General features: G+C 37.6%; 1 long non-coding RNA gene across 1 annotated transcript in view; it reads left to right on the top strand.

Moving 5' to 3' along the window:
* Positions 1-1102: 1102 nt before the first annotated feature.
* The window catches only part of LOC108512704 (uncharacterized), a 70051-nt gene continuing 58807 nt past the window's right edge, over positions 1103-12346 (top strand). Inside the window, exons 1-2 of the long non-coding RNA XR_001880662.1 lie at positions 1103-1184; positions 3039-3102. This is a non-coding gene — a long non-coding RNA (uncharacterized LOC108512704). The remainder of the gene's footprint in view (positions 1185-3038; positions 3103-12346) is intronic.

Raw genomic sequence — 12346 nt, 5'->3', positions numbered from 1 at the left:
ATAGTAATAGCTCAGTGAACCACAGAGATGACCCCCCAAATAGAAATTCTATTCCATACTTCTGTCCTGTTGAGTCAATTGCTCTAGCACAACCATAGCAACATTTAAATATTTTGTGGGAATCTTAAACACAACATGCCCCAAATCACACTCATCATATTCTGACTGAAAACTGGTTCTTCCATTGTCTCCATTTTATTTTCTGAATTTGCTATAATTCTCCAATTTAAGCTAATTGGAAGCTCAAGTTGCATCCCCAATTTTGGTACAGTTACCACATAGTTTTCTTACTCCATTTTAAGTGTAAAAGGATTTCAAATCTGAAATCTGGCACAGAATTCTGTCTGCAGAGAAAACTGCACAGAAAATTTATAATGGGATATTTGAAGAAAAAAATGGCTTATCCTGAACAGCACCAGAAGTTTCATTTTTTTCTGTACTGTTGTAACTCAGTAGATAATGTTTACATTTGTGTATATGTCTTTCAACACAAATAAGTATGGTTGCTAAATAATATTATGCCACTAAACTTATTGTTTAATGCTTCTTCATTATGATTCATTATAATTGTTTAATGCTTCTTCATTATGATGTGTTAGAAGTTTTCAAAAGTTTATACTTTGTCTTTTAGTCGCAATTAAAAAAGAAATAAACATGAACTCCCCAAATGAGCCACAGAAATAAATCAGCATGTCTAAATTTCAGAATGAGAAACAAAGATGCAATTCTCTCCTCAGACCAAACAAAGCAGAGATTTTCAAACTGCAGAGGTGCCACAGAAAAGGCTGAATTCTCAAGCATAGTGAGCTTAGACTTTATAGCTAAAATAGAAATTTCAGCTTTTAGAGCTGAAATAGAAGGTCAGAGCATTAACAAAACATTAGAACCTCACATTTAAAAATTAGTATGAGAAGTTTTTGTTATTGTGCTAAGACCCTTACACACATGATTTCTTCTAGCCAATACAGGCACAGATTCAACAAAGATGGTGCCTTTTGTGAAAGGCATATATATTGTGAAAACAGAATATTCACCTTGTCTTCTGACATTGTAAAGACCACCCATATTTGCACAGATGCTGCTGCTGTAGTACTTTCAGGCAAGGCCAAGGCTTTTTGAAAAGCTGGTCATGGCCCAGTGATCAATGAAGAACTCAGGGACATCCCAAAACTCAGGACTATATGGTAGGAGAAAGACATTAACCCCTGGCCTGAGAATGAGATTAGAACCCTAATATGCCTCCCGTTAGACTTAATTCAGAGCAAGACTGAACCCCAGTGAGCCAGTCATGAATGGGAATCACCATACTTTCCCTTTCCCACTCACCTTTACCACTACCTGCCAGATATTCAAATGAATTCAATCGTAAAGAGATTCTCCCTTTAACTCTTTTCTTTTGTGCTAATTAACATTTAGATTTTTTTTTTCTCACAATACATAAATTTACTTGTTTCTTGAGCCCCATCTAGAAAAATCAAAATTCAGCCAAGGCATCAACATATCATAGGAACTGTTTCCCAATTTCCATGGCAGAGGATAGCACATGGAAAATTCTTAGGAGCTGTAAGCAATTCAGATAAAAGGCTAAAAAGAGGGAGGCTGGATTCATATATTCCTCTTTGAACCTAAAGGCACACAGTTGAGTTAATCCTACTTCTTTGTCATCGCATGCTATCTCCACAGGCTAACAGAAGCTCTCATCCTTGTTTAATGTATTTTTTCTCTTCACCCCCATCCCCATTCCCATTTTCCTTCCTCCTGTAGAGGAACTCATTCCATTTTGTTTAATGTATACCAGGTATATATGTATCTCTAAAAAACTGGAATATTTGCTTGCATCTTTATACATTTTAATCCAGGTAAATGATACTACGTCATTGCTCAAATTCCATTTCTTATTTTTTTTCACTCAGCACTGAATTTCTAGATGTATTCATGTTGCTGCATGTATATTTAAGTTATTACTTCTGACTGCAGTGGAATATTCTAATGCATTCTTCCAGTGTGTCCTTTATCCATTTTCTAGTTATAAACACTTAGTTGCCGGCTACCACAAAGATGGATTGAGTATTCTACTATATATGATGGGTTTCTCTGGAGTAAATAAACAGGAGTGCACATTTTGGCTCAAAGAGTATATACAGATCAACTTTCCCTCTATGCTGCCAGATTGCTTTTCCAAATAGCTGTGCCAGTCTGGACTCGCTTGGGAAGTGTTAAATGTATTCCTTTTGTTGTTTACTTTTGCTTTTGTTTTTGAGACAAGGTCATACTGTCACCCAGGCTGGAATACAGTGGTGCAAATGTAGTTCATCCAGCCTCACCATCCCAGACTCCAGCGATCCCCTACCTCAGCCTCCTGCTTCAGTCTCCCTAGTAGCTGGGACCACAGGCATGCACCACCACACCTGGCTAATTTTTTTATTTTTTGTAGAGACAGAGTCTTGTTGTGTTGCCCAGCCTGGTCTTTAACTCCTAGGCTGAGCAATCCTCCTGCCTTGGTCTCCCAAAGTGCTGGGATTACAGGCATGAGCCACTCTGCCCAGACAAGAGTGTATTCTTAACCAGCATTTGTATCATCCAACCTTCTACTTACTGTCAATCTGATCTGTGTAAATTAGGAATTTTAAAATTATCATTTATCTAATTGTAACCATAATAGGTTCATTTGCCTGATATGCAGTGAGTCAATAAACTGAGACACTTGGGATACAGCACAGAAAGAGTTTAATAATTGTAGGGCAGCTGAATGAGGAGACAAGAGGAAACTTCAACTATGTCTTCCCAAGAGTTCTGGGGTTGTTTTTAAGAGGTATTAATGGGGATTGAAGTGTGGGAATCACTGATTAGACGAGAAGCTCAGAGTGATAACTTGGGACAGGAAGATGAAGAAACCACATTTTTTGGTTCTGAGTCTGTTTCTGGGTGGGTGGGCAGTCTTCACACTGGTTGGCCTCAGACCTGCTGGAATTTGAAAACGCCATAAGCTCTTGAGCAAGAAGCTGCTATCATTCTAGCATCAGAAATTCTGTCTATAGGCACAATGCGGGAGCAGGTACCAGGTGGCCAGCATCCTAAATGACTCTCAGCAGCTGCAGAGAAGTGAGTCAAAGTGCACCAGTGCACTGTGAATAATGCCTAACTATAATTCTGCTTAAAGCCTGGCTTGTAATTCTTGTTAACCCAGTGAGAGTGGTTCCATAACTACTATTGAACTTGACATCTATCTATCTATCTATCTACCTACCTACCTACCTACCTATCTATCTATATGTTGGAGACAGGGTCTCACTCTGTCACCCAGGCTGGAGTGCAGTGGTGCAATCTTGGCTCACTGCAATCTCCATCTCCTGGGCTCAAGTGATCCTCCCACCTCAGCCTCCAGAGTAGCTGAGAACACAGGTGTGCGCCACCATGCCCATCTAATTTTTTGGTTTTTGCAGAGATGAGATTTCACCATGTTGCATAGGCTGGTCTTAAACTCCTGGGCTCAAGTGACCTGCCCTTTTGGCCTAATAAAATGCTGGTATTTCAAGTGTGAGGCACTGTGGCCTCATCCCTTTTTACACATGCTAACAATTTGGGTTTCCACTTCTATGACTTACCAATTCATATATTTCCCCATTTTCTTTTCTTTTTTTTTTTTTTTTTTTTTTTTTTTTTTTGAGAGAGAGTATTGCTCTGTCACTCAGGCTGGAGTGCAGTGGTGTGATCTTGGCTCGCTGAAAGCTCCGCCTCCCAGGTTCACACCATTCTCCTGCCTTAGCCTCTGGAGTAGCTGGGACTACAGGGGCCCGCCACCATGCCTGGCTAAGTTTTGTATTTTGGTAGAGACGGAGTTTCACCGTGTCAGCCAGGATGGTCTCCATCTCCTGACCTCGTGATCCGCCCGCTGCGGCCTCCCAAAGTGCTGGGATTACAGGCGTGAGCCACCGCACCTGGCCTTTTCCCCCATTTTTCTACTTGTTTTCCATCTTGTTCTCCTTGATTTACAGGTATTGCTCATGAAATCTAGATCAGGTTGTCCAATCTTTTGGCTTCCCTGGGCCACACTGGAAGAAGAATTGTTTTGGCCTACACATAAAATACATTAACACCAACAATTGCTGATGAGCTAAAAAAAAAAAAAATTCACAAAACATCTCATGTTTTAGGAAAGTTTATGAATTTGTGTTGGCCTGAATTCAAAGCTGTCCTGGGCCACATGCAGCCCATGGACCACAGGTTGGACAAGCTTGCTCTAGATAGTAATCTCTTGACATTCTTAGACATTTGCTGGAGTGCAGAAAACGATTCTGTAAAACATGGTACTTGGGCATGCTGAGTGCTTTTGAAAATTGAAAGGCCTCAGAATCAAATAAGTCTCAGAATCAATTTAAACTTGTCTTGGGTTCCCCGCCCCCAGCACAGGGAAAGACTCTCTGGAATTTCCTTATCTGACCAAGAGGCCTTCTTAACAACAACAACAACAACAAAAGTAAAACAAGAAATCTGTCTCTCTCTTTCTGTCTCTCTCTCTCTCTCTCACACACACACACACACGCACACACACACACACACACACAAATTGCCTTCTCTCCCCCACCCTCCACACCGCCCTTACCTCCTTACCTATTATGGAGAAGACAGAACAATGCAACCACACCTGGATGGACTTTTCCACAAGATAATGCCTGCTTCTCAGGCTCATTCAAATTCCAAAGGGAATTATTTACAAGTTAATTTCTGCCTTGGGTCCATTCATTCTCCCTAATAATTATTTACTGCCCCTCAGAAGAATTGTCTGTATTTCCCCATCTCCCCCTTCCCCTATGAAGAAGGATATAGAAGCATCTGTACTCTATGGCATGGTGGGTAATTACTCTGTGATTCCCTCCCCCGACCCCCATGCACATTAATATATTTGGATGCCTTTTCTCCTATTAATCTGGGACTTTTGTCAGCTGATTTTCAGGGAACCTTCAGAGAGCAAAGGGAAGGTTTGCCTTGGCCCCTAAAAGTTGCAACCGTCCACGGTCTGTCATCTACCTTTTAATTTTATGGTGTCCTCTGTTGAAGAGAAATCTAATTGTGCTACAGTCAAAGCTATGTTTTTCTCCTCTTTTAGTGCATTTTGATCCTGCTGAAATAAGGTATTCCAATCCTAACTCACAAACATATCCTTCCATATTTTCTTTATAAGATTTTAGCTTCACCTCTCACTTTTAGGTCTTCAGTTCATTTAAACTTTATTTTCATATATGGTATGAGCTAGGAATTCAAATGTATTTTTCTCCACCTAGTGATTCTGTTTTCCTCAGTACCATCTACTAATGATCTATTCTTTCCTCATGATGAGATACCACCTCTATCATACGCTGACTTCACATTAATATGTGAGATATTCTGAGTTCCTTTTCTCTTTCATTGGCAGTTTCTATTTCCATGACAAACTTCACTTTTTAGTTTTGATTGCTCATATCTTCTAAAGTATCCCTCTTTCTCTTCTTTTGCAAATTTGTCTTTTCATGTACCTTTATTTTCTATATAATTTTAGAATCAATTTATCAAAAGCTCCAAAATAATTTTATCAGAAAATTTGTTAAAAGACTTTGAATGCATTCCTTAATTTGAAAGGAGCTATCATCTTTAAAATTTTACAGCTCCCCATAAATGAGCATGGTATATGGTACTATTGATACAGGAGCTAAAAGAAATTATTTAGGCAGATAGTGAACGTAAGAGAGTCCTTGGCAGAGCTTCCCTTTTAACAAAAGCAGCCCCAAAATCATTTCTTTTCTAACAAAGAGCAGCCTGAAAGATCAAGCTGCAGACATAGATAAGGACGGTGGAAGCTTGCACGGGTGAATGTCAGCAGCTGCGCCAATAGAGAAGGGCTACCTGAGGGCCAGGTGTGTTCAACATGGAGGCTCCATTTTCCCTTTTCTTTGTCACCACGTGTACAGTAAAGGAAGAGGCAACATGGCACCAGCCAGTTAGAGAACCCATCTGCATAATAAAAGATTAGCGTGGGGTGGCCAGATTTTCACATGCTTTGTAAATGGCACACCTAGTCTGAACCAGTTCTCCAAATGTATTCGATACAGAATCAAATTTTAAATTAAAACGTTTATCTACAATAAAAGAAATGGACTGGTTAGCCAGTTTTTAACATTTTGTGCTAATGGCACACTTGGTCTGACCAATCTTTCGTGCTCTGTGTAAATCAGACACTCCTTCTCAAGCTCACCTATAAAACCTCTTGCATTTTGCTGTAGACCAGAAAATCGCTTGGGACCCCTCTCTGCAGGAGAGAGCTTTTTTCTTTCTTTTGTCTATTGAACCTCTGCTCTTAACCTCACTCCCCTTGTGCGTCCGCATCCTTGATTTCCTTGGCATGAGACAATGAACCTTGGGTATTACCTCAGACAAATGATGTCACTTCACTATCTTATAATATCTTCTTTTGTGTCTTTCAATAAATTTCTCCTAAAATATTCTCCATAAAAGTCTTGTGCATTCTTTATCCTATTAACTCCTAGATCGTTTATAATTTTTTTGCTAATATGAATGTGATCTTATTTGCTATTATCTAGTCAATTTCTTTTATTGTAGATAAACATTTTAATTTAAAATTTGTTTCTGTATCAAATACATTTGAATAACTTTATTAATTTGAATAGTTTATCTATGGATTATGTCAGGTTTTTTTTCTATCAATGAGTATGTCATCTATAATCAATGGTTTTTGTTTTGTTTTGTTTTTGAGACAGAGTCTTACTCTGTTGCCCCAGCTGGAGGGCAAGGGCATGGTTTCGGCTCACTGCAACCTCCACCTCCCGGGTTCAAGCAATTCTCTTGCCTCAGTCTCCCGAGTAACTGGGATTACAGGCATGCACCACCATGTCTGGCTAATTTCTGTGTTTTCAGTAGAGACGGGGTTTCCCCATGTTGGCCAGGCTGATCTCAAACTCCTGACCTCAGGTGATCTGCCCATTTCGGCCTCCCAAAGTACTGGGATTACAAGTGTGAGCCACTGCACCCAACCATCAATGGTTTACTTCTTATACTTCCATTTCTTTTGTCTTGTGGCACTGTCCAGGACCATAATGGATGGATATACAGGCTGACATATGACAATTGGCTTGAGTTGTTTGATGATATTCACCAGATCTTCTATATTTTGCTATTTTATGGACATTATTTTCAATTTCTGGGGTAAGTATAATGAATTCTCTAACTATAAATTGTTAATTTAACTACTTATCCACACAGTTCTGTCTGTGATTGTTTTCTATATTTTAACTATATGTTGTTTGGTGTATATTCCTACTGGTTCATATCTCCTTAGCCCTTTGTTCCTTTTACCAGTATATATATTTCATACCTTTATGATTTTTCTCTTTTATCTTCCAAAAAACATGAAATTTTTGGAATATTTGCAAGAGCTGAGTTTTAAAATGATCTAGACTAATTTGTGTGTGTAATTTCATTTATTTGATATTTATAAGACCACTCAGCTGTTCTATATCTTCCTGAGTTAGTTTTGGTCAACTTTTGCTTTTGTTTTTTAGTAGACTTTATTTTTGGAGCAGTTTTAGGTTCACAGCAAAGTTGAGCAGAAGGTACAAAGATTTCCCATATACTCCCCATACATGCTGATATGGTTTGGATACTTAGGCCCTCCAAATCTCAAACTGAAATGTGACCCCATATGTGGAGATGGACCAAGTGGGAAGTGTTTGGGTGACGGCGGAAGATCCTTCATGAATGGCTTAGTACTTTCTTCACAGTAATGAGGGAGTTCTCACTCTATTAGTTTGCAGGAGAACTGGTAGTGAGAGAGCCTTGGCACCTCCTCCTCTCTCTTGCCCCCTCTCTGACCACGTGACACACCTGCTCCCCTTTTGCTTTCTGCCATGAGTAAAAGCTTCCTGAGGCTTCACTAGAAGCAGATGGTGGTGCCATGCTTCTTGTATAGTCTGCAGAACGATGAGCCAAATAAACCTCTTTTCTTTATAAATTACTCAGCCTCAGGTATTTCTTTATAGCAATGCACAATGGAGTAATACAGATGTATACTTCCTCTGTGACCAACATCCCCCATCAGAGTGATACAGTTGTTACAACTGATGAACCTACACTGACACACCATCATCACCTAAAAGTTCACAGTTTACATCAGGGTTCACTCACTCTTGGTGTTGTGCATTCCGTGGGTTTGGACAAATGTATATACCATTATAGATTCATACAGAGTAATTTCACTGATTTTTCAATTCTCTGTTCTCTGCCTATTCATGCCTTCCTCTCTCTCACTAACTCCTGGCAACCACTGATCTTTTTACTGTCATCACAGTTTTGTCTTTTCCAGAATGCCATACAGTTGAAATCATACAGTATATAGACTATACAGGTTTTTATGTAGACATGTTTTTTGACTCCTCTGGGCAAATACCAAGGAGCAAGATTGCTGGATCATATGGTAAGACTATGTTTAGTTTTATAAGAGACTGCCAAATTATCTTCCAAAATGGCTGTACCATTTTACATTCTTAAGAGCAAAGAATGAGAGTTCCTGTTACTCTACATCTTCATTGGCATTTGGTGTTCTCAGTGTTGTAGATTTTGGCTGCTCTAATAGGTATATATGGTACCTCATTGTCGGTCTAATTCACATTTTCCTAATACTATATTATATGGAGCATCTTTTCATATGCTTATTTGCCATCTATTTATCTTCTTTGGTGAAGTGACTGTTGACGACTTTGGTATATTTTTTGGTCAAGTTTTTGTTTTCTTATTTTTGAGTTTCAAGAGTTCTTTGTATGTGTTGGATAGTAGTCCTTTATCAGCTGTTTTTTGCAAATAATTTATCTCCATCTGTGGCTTGTCTTCCCATTCTCTTGACAGCATCTTTCACAGTACAGAAACTTTTAATTTTAATGAAATCCAACTTATCAATTCTTTCTTTCATGGATCATGCCTTTGGTCTTGTACCTAAAAAGTCATCTCCAACCCCAAGGTCATCTAGATTTTCTCCTATGTTATCTTCTAATAGTTTTATAGCTGTGCATTTTACATTTAGGTCTGTGATTCATTCTGAGTGAGTTTTGTGAAAGGTGTAAAGTCTGAGTCTAGATTCATTTTTCTTGCATGTGGACAGTTGTTTCAGTACCATTTGTTGAAAAGACTACCTTTACCCCATTGAATTGCTTTTGCTCTTTTGTCAGAGATCAGTTAACTATATTTATGTGGGTCAAATTCTAGGCTCTCTATTCTGTTCCAATGATCTATGTGTCTATTCTTTAGCCAATACTACATTGTCTTGATTACTCTAGCTTTACAGTATGTCTTCAAAAATTGTAGAGCCAGTCCTCTACTTTAATTCTTCTTGAATATTAAAGTAGCTGTTTGGCTATTCTGGGCTTTTCCCTCTAAAATAAACTTTAAAATCAGTATGTCAATATTCACAGAATAACATACTGGGATTTTGATTGGGATCGCCTTGAATCTATAGATCAAGTTGGGAAGAATTAGAATCTTCATATATATACACACACACATATATATGTGTATATATACACACACATATATATGAAGATTCCATATATATACATATACACACACACATATATGTATGTGTATATATATGAAGATTCCAGTTCTTCCCAACTTGATCTATAGATGCATATATATGTATATGTATGTGTGCGTGTATATATATATAGCTTAGGCTTAAGCTATCCTCCTGCCTTAGGCTCCTGAGTAGCTCCAACCACAGGCAAGTGCCACTATGCCCAGCTAGTTATTTTATTTTTTGTAGAAATGGAGTCTTGCTATTTGCCCAGTATGGTTTCAAACCCTCTCCTCAAGTGATCCTCCCACTTTGGCTTCACTTCTCAAAGTGGTGGCATTACAGGCATGCGCACTGAACCCAGCCTAGAAATGAAATCTTGACAACATTGAGTCTTTCTATCAATGAACATGAAATATCTCTCCATCTATTTAGTTCTCTGACTTCTTTCATCAGATTTTTGTAGTTTTCTACTATAAATCTTGCAAATATTTTGTTAGATTTATATCTAAGTATTTCATTTTGTGGGGTACCAATATAAATGGTATTACATTTTTAATTTCAAATTCCATTTGTTCATTGCTAGTTTATAAGAAAGTAACTGGCTTTTGTATATTAATCTTACACTCTGCAACCTTGCTATAATTGCTTATTAGTTCCAGGATTCTTTTCTTTTCTTTTCTTTTGCCTATTCTTGAAGATTTTCTACATAGACCATCATGTCAGCTGCAAACAAAGACAGTTTTATTTCTTCCTTTCTAATCCACATACCTTCTACTTCCTTCTCATATCTTATTGAATTAGCAAAAGCTTACAGTATAATGCTGAAGAGGAGTGGTAAGAGAGAACAGCCCTGCCTTGTTCCCGTTCTTAATTGGAGAGTATCTAGTGTCTACCATTAAGTATGATGTTCACTGTAGGGTTTTTTCCCAAGGGATAGGGGGTGATATTTAACAAGCTGAGAAAGTTTCCCTGTATTTCTAGTTTGTCTAGAGTTTTTATCACAAATGAGTATTAGATTTTGCCAAATGCATTTTCTACACCTATTGATAGAATTATGTGATTTTTCTTTTTTAGTCTATTGACATAATGGATTACATTAATTGATTTGTAAATGTTGAACCACCCTTGCAAACCTGAGATAAATTCCACTTGGTCATAGTGTATAATTCTTTTTATATATTGTTGGATTCAATTTGCTAATATTCTTTTGAGAATTTTTACATCTATGTTCATGAGAGATATTGGTCTGTAGTTTTTTTGTAATATTTTTCTCTGGTTTCGGTATTAAGTTAATGTTGGCCTCATAAATGAGTTACTAAGTATTCTCTCTGTTTTGTCTTTTGAAAGACACTGGTATGATTTGTTCCTTAAATATTTGGTAGAATTCACTTGTGAACCTATCTGAGCTTGGTGCTGTCTGTTTGGAAGGTTGTTAATTATTGATTCAGTTTCTTTAATAGATATAGGCCTATTCAGATTGTTTTTTATCTTCTATGAGTTTTGGCAGATTGTGTCTTTTAAGAAATTGATCTCTTATCAAATTTGTAAGCATAGGCTTGTTCATAGTATTCCTTTATCATCTTTTTGATGTCCATGGGATATTACCTCTTTCATTTCTGATATGAGTAATTTGTGTCCTCTGAATTTTTTTCGTAGTTAGCTTGGATAGAGGCCCATTAATTTTATTTATCTTTTTGAAGAACCACTTTTGGTGATTTTCTTTTCTTTTTTTTTTTTTTTTTTAATTATTGAGATGGAGTTTCATTCTTGTTGCCCAGGTTGGAATGCAATGGTGCAGTCTTGGCCTCCTGTGTTCAAGCAGTTCTCCTGCCTCAGCCTCCTGAGTACCTGGGATTACAGGTGCCCACCACACCCAGTTAATTTTTGTATTTTTAGTAGAGACGGGTTTCATCATGTTGGCCAGGCTGGTCTTGAATCCCTGACCTCAGGTGATCCACCCACCTTGGCCTCCCAAAGTGCTGGGATTACAGGCATTAGCCACTGCAGTCAGCCAGTGATTTTCTTTATAATTTTACTTTTTCACATGTTTTGTACAAATTTTTAATTTTACTGATTTCTCCTCTAATTTATATTATTTTTCTTCTGTTTACTTTGGATTTAACTTGCTCTTTTTTGTTTGTTTGTTTCCTAAGGTGAAAGTGTAGAGGACTAACTTTAGATCTTTCTTCTTTTATAATATATGCATTCAGTGCCATAAATTTCCCTCAGCACTGCTTTTGCTCCATTCCACAAATTTTATTGTTGCATTTTCATTTGTTTATAAATTTTAAAATTTCTCTTGAGATTTTTTCTCTGATCCATGTTCTATTTAGAAGCATGTTGTTTAATCTCCAAGTATTTTGGGATTTTCTAACTATCCTTCCATTATTGATTTCTAGTTTAATTCCATTGTGTTCTCAGAGTAGATACTATATTATTTCTATTTTTTAAGTTTGTTAAGGTGTGTCTTTTTGGCCCAGAATGTGGTCTGTCTTGGTGGATGTTCAATGTTAGCTTGAGAAGAATGTGTATTCTGTCGTTGATGTCAATTGTATCTAGTAGATTAGTGGTGCTGTTAAGTTCACCTATGTCCTTCCTGATTTTTTTGCCTACTGGATATGTCCATTTCTGATAGAAGGGTGTTAGAATTTCCAATTGTAAGAATGCATTAATTTATGTCTCCTTGTAGTCTTTCAGTTTTGCCTCGCATATTTTGATGCTCTATTATTAAGTGCGTACACATTGAGGATTGTGATATCTTCTTGGAGAATTGACCCCTTTATTATT

The sequence above is a fragment of the Rhinopithecus bieti genome, unplaced genomic scaffold (genome assembly GCF_001698545.2).
Source record: "Rhinopithecus bieti isolate Rb0 unplaced genomic scaffold, ASM169854v2 scaffold_27006, whole genome shotgun sequence".
NCBI lineage: Eukaryota > Metazoa > Chordata > Mammalia > Primates > Cercopithecidae > Rhinopithecus > Rhinopithecus bieti.
This window is presented reverse-complemented; position numbering and strand designations above follow the sequence as displayed.